General features: G+C 41.1%; 1 protein-coding gene across 1 annotated transcript in view; it reads right to left on the minus strand.

The window, feature by feature from the left end:
• The window catches only part of LOC106816314 (ankyrin-1-like), a 12,134-nt gene extending 5,469 nt beyond the window's left edge, over positions 1-6,665 (minus strand). Inside the window, exons 1-2 of the mRNA XM_014820895.1 lie at positions 6,641-6,665; positions 3,090-3,142 (exon numbers count right to left, since the gene is read on the minus strand). The gene's annotated coding sequence lies outside the window, so the exon portion shown is untranslated. The remainder of the gene's footprint in view (positions 1-3,089; positions 3,143-6,640) is intronic.
• Between the last annotated feature and the right edge of the window lie 835 nt (positions 6,666-7,500).

Consider the following 7,500-nt stretch of genomic DNA (forward strand, 5'->3'; position numbering starts at 1 on the left):
AAGAGAGAGAGAGAGAGAGAGAGAGAGAGCGAGAGAAAGCGAGAGAGAGAGAGAGAGAGAGAGAGAGAGAGAGAGCGAGAAAAAGCGCGCGAAAGAGAGAATGGTTCCGGCATATTGATCCGCAGCGCAAACATTTTCGCTACTATTCACTGTGCTTCGTTCGCTCACCACGACCAGCTGCGGCAGCCAATAACCGCGCCAGATCGCGGCAGTGCGCGCGATGCAGCCAGCGTACGCATATATACGGCCGCGCGTCGAAAATACCCTATAACGTAGCTATATATATAGTAGCTACGTGATATACGAGGATAACTAAGCCTTGGCAACACGGGAGGCTTTTGATTACCTATGCCCCCACCCCTCCTCCACCCTATGCCATCGCATGGGTCTGCTGCAGTATCACACGGCTCGAGCGAGTAGTCAACGGTGCTGAGGTCAGCTCTCGCGTGAAGCCCTTATTAGAAGTGAATCAGGGCAGCGGGGCGACGACGGAGCGATATTACCCATGCACGACCGCGATCGATGTACGGAGTCTTTGTAATGAATGTGGCATACTGCACTGGGCATCCTGATCCTCCTTAGCAGCAGAAGCAGCAGCAGTATAATCATCATAATCATTAGCCGCCGCAGCAGCAGCAGCAGCAACATCATCCCCATCAGCATTATCAGCAGCATCAGCAGCATAATCACCATCGTCGTCGTCATCATCATTATCATCATCATCATCATCATCATCATCATCATCATCATCATTATCATCAACATTACCACCATCATTACCATCATCATCACCATCAGCAGCAGCTTTCTATCGCACTCAGTGATCGTTGCGCTGCTCTCTCGATTACTTCCTCTCTACGTTTCGTGTTTTATCTACGTCTTCCATTATCCGCGCTTTTCACTTAAAAACTCGAAAGCACCAGTACAGATCTTCCTTATCAGCAGCGCAGGAAAGGTACAATTTCTTCAGCAGACACGGATGCCATCGACAAAGAAACACGACGGATAGCAAACAGACGACGATCTCGTTCCATAACTTTTTTCATAATGGCTATAATCCCAGAATACCATCCCAATTTTTGTTTACAATCTCCGTTTCTCCCGCGTGTTTCTGGAGTCTCACGCTGTGCCCCACCTTCGCTTACGTACAATCACACCACTCCCTCATCACAAGAAATCCCTGTACTCCCTGTATGCCTTTATTCTCAATCGCACCAATCCTTTCCCGCTGGAATTCTCAACGTCATTCTCTTCATGTACGATCACGGCCACTCTCCCACGGTATCGCAGTCGTTCAATTTGTCACAGTTAACAATTACCACCCCCCCCCCCCTTCTCCCCAGTACACCCGTCATGTACACATTCGCTTCGCTTACGATCCCACCCCCACCAGAACCCACATCCCACACTTTCTTTTCTATTATATTGACCCACCTCCTCCCCCTGGATGTCTTGTTATCCACCCAGTTTTCGTTTATGATCACCCTCTCCCCTAACCATCCTTGCATGTGGAATCCCTCACGTCTCATTCTCTCAATGTTGCTTCACTATTTTCAGGGTTGAGAACAGCAAGAAGGGAAAAAAGAGGAAAAGATAACGAAGGACAAGTACGAGGCGGCATAGCCGCCAAGTGGGGAGGGTGCGGGAGGGGTGCAATTTTGCCATTATGTACAGTTGCTAGATTAGCAACAAAAGGTCATGGGGAAGGCCTCAAATCTGTTGTTAAAATAATATTATATTACAAGTATGGCTTTTGCAAATACCTAAATTGAGCTAGAATGTATCTCCACATGGCCTAAAGATTCCGTTACAGAGTCCATTTTTCTCAAATAACAATATACATTAAACTGGTAGAAAACAAGTATAACATTTCTTTCAAGCATGAATAATAAAAATATAAAATTGTCATGCGATATAAAAATTTACTCAAACCATGTTAAAAGTTCACAGGCAGTACACTAATGTTTACCTGTCTAGCAGTTTAACAAATTAAACATACAACGGGCAGGATTGGTTGGTGCTGAAGTCAAAACAAATATTAATGATATTATATTGAATTGATTGGAATAGCCATTTGAAACAGAAATAATTTTTTTCCCCTCTTTATTTCTTTTTCCTTTTTTCCACCGGATTTGCACGATTCACGCGGCTGTCAAATCGGCGGAATTCCGCCGATCGGCGGACAATTCTCATCCCTGTTGTAAGGAGAGGTCATATTCAAATAATTGATGTTACTAAGTGATAATATTCTACGAATGAAATTGTATTCTGCTATGAGCCTACCTAGACATCTTTGGAGAGAACGATAAGATAGGATCTCTTAAACTATTACACATGTTAACTTTAGTAGGCTTGTTTGGCACTAGGTGGCGGTAGCTTACAGTAGTATGGATATCACCATAGATATAGAAGAAAAAGAAGAAGATAGAAGAAGGTCTTCTTCTATATATCCATGATATCACCAGGAGTTAATAAAGACAAAATTAAAATGTCTTTATTAACTCCTGATATCACCAAAGAGCCTATATTGATGACTAACATTGACATCTACGCAAACAGATATATGACATCACGTCTTAATGACTTTACACAATGTTCTAGGCTCAGGCTTTGCAGCAGTCCTCGACAACATTTTACGGCAAATTTTAGGAAGAAATTAAGGTTTTTTTAGGGCTATTTTAAGAATTTTTAGGAATGAACCGAAACATTTTAGGGATAAAATAAATCACTTACCTTTCATAAACATCAACGTGTTAACTTACAGATACAGTTCTATGTGGTATGTGTCCAGTCTACCAGCTATTCCTATCCTCTAAGTCCTCGATACGACTGTACATCATCAAGTGTCATGCAAATTAGGCATGTCTTGTACATCCAGCCAGGAACAGGGTTGTATAATCAAACACTGAAGCTTAGGAATCACTGGTAGACAGAGATCGAGTCACAATACTTACTCTGTATAAAGATAACTAGAAAACATCCATTAGCAGGGTCTCCAACCCTGTGCACTCCAAATGCGGAATGTTCCCGCGGTGATCAGTAACTAGTGGCACTGGCGTATTCAGAAATTGATGGGAGGCGAAATGTACCTTGGCTGGTGCAGGAAGGCCCGCGTGCCATAGGCATGCAAGTGCTAGGGGGTCTGGAAAACAGAACATTTTGAAATATTTAAGCCATTTTCCTGCATTCTGAGGCATACTGTGGGCTATATTCTCATGTCTGATAACACTATCTCAACCCTAGACTCAATCCTACAACCCTTGTCTGATTATCAGACAAACTACGCGACACCTTGCAGACAGCGCCTGTCTGCCTAGGCTATTCCATTTACCGTAGACATGCCAGATACAAATACATGCCAGATGCCTGGAAAAAAAAATGTGTCCAAGCGAACAATACGAACAATGAGTGCAAATTTTGTACAGTGCAACTGAAATGAGGAATATAACCTTGCCGCTGCAGAATGCGGAAATTAAGCCTAGAAATCGTAATGATTCTGCAGAATGAGGAATGGTTGGAGAACCTGCATTAGACATAATTACAAACCAAAAGTTCATCATCTCATCACCAAAAACTCCAAACATGTCTGTGAATTTTTTTTTTTAGAAATTTGAATAAAATTTTAGCCCTTTTTTAGGAATTGCATACATTTTTTAATTTTTTTTAGGAATTTAAGGGCGAGCTCAAAATTTTAGAATTTTTAGGAATTTTAGGGCCGCTGGAAAGCCTGTAAGGCTGGTTCAGCGTCTATGTCTTATAAATCACTAGCAAACTAATACCCGTACAACGACCAAATCGTGCCTTAAAATATAAACTTCATATATGTGACAGAGTTGAAGTTAAATATTTCAGGCAACTGAAAATAAAACAGAAACAAAAAAAATTTTTGGGAAGAAACAAAGCGTGCAATTCTATAAGTGAGCAGGGGAAAAAGTGCTCAGTTGGTGACCACTTGGTTGAAAGGAAAATACTGCAAAATCTATCTAGATCTATCTATCAATCTATCTATACAGGCTTCTCCTACGTTGCGCAAACAAGGCGCACTCCCCCCGTTTGGAATAACTCTCTCACCCCCGGTTGCAATGTTTGGTCGGCCCACGTTTAAATTATTTGCGCGCCGCGCGCTTAAAAAAAAAGTAGCTGACAAATTGAGGGCCACTCTCGCAAGATTCCCGATTCGACCGCACTGGCAGCAAGAACAAGTCCGCACCTGCAGCTACAGCACACACGACATCTATTCACTATATATACAACGTTATATATAGTTGTTATAGTAGTTATAGTTGTTATAGTAGCTATAGTTGTTTATAGTAGTTATTATAACTTATATATATTAATGTTGTTATATATAGTCAATAGATGCGCGTGTGTTGTAGCTGGCAGGTGCGGACTTGTTCTTGCTGGCCAGTGATTCGACCAGGCCCCCGGACCCCCCTAGTTTCCCTCCGCCCTCCCCTCCCCCTTTCCACTCCCCGCTGTTTCAATTTCGTCCTGGGGAGAACCCTGCTATATGTATTTATCCATATGCATCCATCCATCATCATCCAGCCAGTCCATCCCTCTCATTCCATCCATCCATCCATCGCATGTCATGCCATGCATGCCATGCATGCCATGCCATCCAATCTATCCTATCGCCATCCCATCCCATCCCCATCCATGCCACCCCATGCCATCCATCCCATTCCTATCCAATCCCATCCTATGCCATCTCATGGGATCCTATCCAATCCCATCGGCATCTGACCCCACCCGCATCGCCATCCATCCAATCCCAAACAATAAAAAATAATATAAAGATAAAAGACATGAAAATAATAATAAATAATAATAGTAGTAAATAATAATAATAATAAAAAAATAGTAAAGTAATGTTTTTCAATTTTTAACTTTTTAAATTTATTTTTAATGAATGTGGTAAAATTCATTTTTTAAATTTTGAAATAAACGCTGAATGGGCAGAAGTACCTACTAAAGAGTCAAAAAGTAAAGGAGAATTTTTTCCCCCGAGTTGAGATTCGAAACTGGAATCTCGGTATGAAACCGAGCTCCCTACGACTACGCTACAGCGGCGGTCAAAACACAGCGGCAATAATTCCCTGATTGCTGATTCGGCTGATTGAATTTTGACTTAAAGGAACAGTAGCCTCTAGGTTCTAGGGTTATTTTCAAGCCTAATTTAGGTTATAATTGCGCTACATAAAAAGTTTTCATGTTCAATCACGCATTAGAAATATTTAAAAAAATGTTTTAAAACTAACGATTACAGTTTGATTACGACGACGGTGGCGCCACTCAAGAGCGCACGATCTGAGAAGTTGCGCAAACCACTTTCTAGCCAAGGGTGTAGCCGAGGGTATTTCTTATTTATTCATTTAAAAGCAAAGGAATTGTATATCTTTTATAAACGACATATAGTTTTCAGTTATAATATGGATAAATTTGCCCTAAAATGAATATCGTTCGTTAAATAGCCATTTAGGTATAAATATAATTGCACTTTTGTGATTAGCCCTCGTCATTTACCTGCAAATAAAAATGCAAATACGCAACTTTTTCAGGGTGGCAGCACGGTCGCGGGTGTCCTGGCGCCGTTCAAATTTCGTAGCGTTGATGTGTAAATATTTAATTAAGTATCTGGTGACAAATACATGTGGGTATAGACGATTTGTTGATACAGTAAGTACAGTTGTATGGCAGTAAAATCCTAGAGGCTACTGTCCCTTTAATACAAATTTTTTTTTTTTTACTTTTTTAACTTTTTGTTTCAGCCAGAACCATCTCCCAGACGTGGTGATTCTGAATATAACTTCAGTTACTGCGATTGAATGCTAATCACGAAGAAAAGCGAGGTCAAACAAACACACACACACACAAGATTAGCCTCTTTATACTTACTACAGCAGACTAATACCCGTACAACGACCAATCGTGCCTTAAAATATAAACTTCATGTAAGTGACACAGTTGAAGTTAAATATTTCATGCAACTGAAAAGAACAGAACAAAAACATTTTGGGAAGAAAAACAAAGAGCGCAATTCTATAAGTGAGCAGGGGAAAAAGTGCTCAGTTGGTGACCACTTGGTTGAAAGGAATGAATGATTGAAAATAAATATTAGATGTAGATGGTTTTTCTCAAAAATAACTCATAATCACAAACTACTCCACTGCACTGGGTACAACAGAACACTGGTACAAGCTACTGGCCACTGGCTGTACTGTTGTCAGTAGCGTATACGTCGAAAGCAGAGTGAACGTGAAAATGAAAGCAGGGGGGGAATCTGCGTGTGGGGGGGGGGTGGAATACAGTGTAGGCAGTACATGCTTCAACTTTCAGGGGAATTTTCCCAGAAATTGCTTGTGATTTTGCAGCATTTTAAAGGAATTTTTGAAGGGAATTGTAGAAGTTCAGGAAATTTAAGAATATAAATTTGGCATGTTTGAATTGCCGTATATTAATGTTAATAATTTTTATCGCGGCCGTGGAAATATTTGCAAATAATTAGGATCTAATTGCTCGCTTCAATAGACTCAACATTCACAGAGATTAGGGGTAAGACATGTGTCTATTTATAGAATTATAGAAATATTTATAGAATTATATAATTATTATAGAATAGATTTATAGAATTACTCACCACTGCACTGGGTACAACAGAACACTGGCACAGCTACTGGCCACTGGCTACTGTGTCAGTACGGTGTACGTGAAAGTCAAAGCAGGGGGGAATGTGGCAGTGGGGGGGGGGGGTCTGAGATGTAGCACCATCTATTGAGGAATAGGTTTTTTTATGTTTTTTTAAACTTTTTAACTTGTTTAAATTTTTGTCTCAGCCAGAACCATCTCCCAGACGTGGTGATTCTGAATATATCTTTAGTTACCGCGATTGAGTGACAAATGACGGAGAAAAGCGAGGTCAAACAAACACACACACAAGATTAGCCAAATTATAGTACAGATAGTAAGGATACAATAGATTTATAGAATTATAGAAATGTAACTGAAATCGTTCGCTCCATATGATAGTTAGTACATATGTTCTTACCGGTCATAGCATAATAGCAAATGCGGCGGTAGTGGGCGGGGTGTATTTCCACACACACAGATCGGAGGAAAATTTCCCTCTGTTTAGACCAGTGGTGGGCAAACTTTTCAAAGCGAGGGCCGCATCAGTGGGCCATGAAAAGTCAAAGGGCCGCACCTTTTAAAATTTGGCGGTGCGCTCTAAGATAATACGTGCGTTTCGCCTCAATGGCGCCATCTCTGGACCATAATTAGCTGAAATGGTGTTGCAGGGCGAACCAGAGACAATAGAACACTAATCTGTATGACACTGACAAAGTCAGCCTCGGTTCCAGCACAAACATGTTGACTTTCACAAAAATTTATTGATTTAAAAAACAATTTTTTTTTTATTATTTGCTGCAGGCTTCCGCGGGCCGCACAGAACCCCGTAGAGGGCCGCAAGCGGCCCGCGGGCCGCAGTTTGCCCACCCC

The sequence above is a fragment of the Priapulus caudatus genome, unplaced genomic scaffold (assembly GCF_000485595.1).
Source record: "Priapulus caudatus unplaced genomic scaffold, Priapulus_caudatus-5.0.1 Scaffold1344, whole genome shotgun sequence".
Classification (NCBI taxonomy): domain Eukaryota; kingdom Metazoa; phylum Priapulida; class Priapulimorpha; order Priapulimorphida; family Priapulidae; genus Priapulus; species Priapulus caudatus.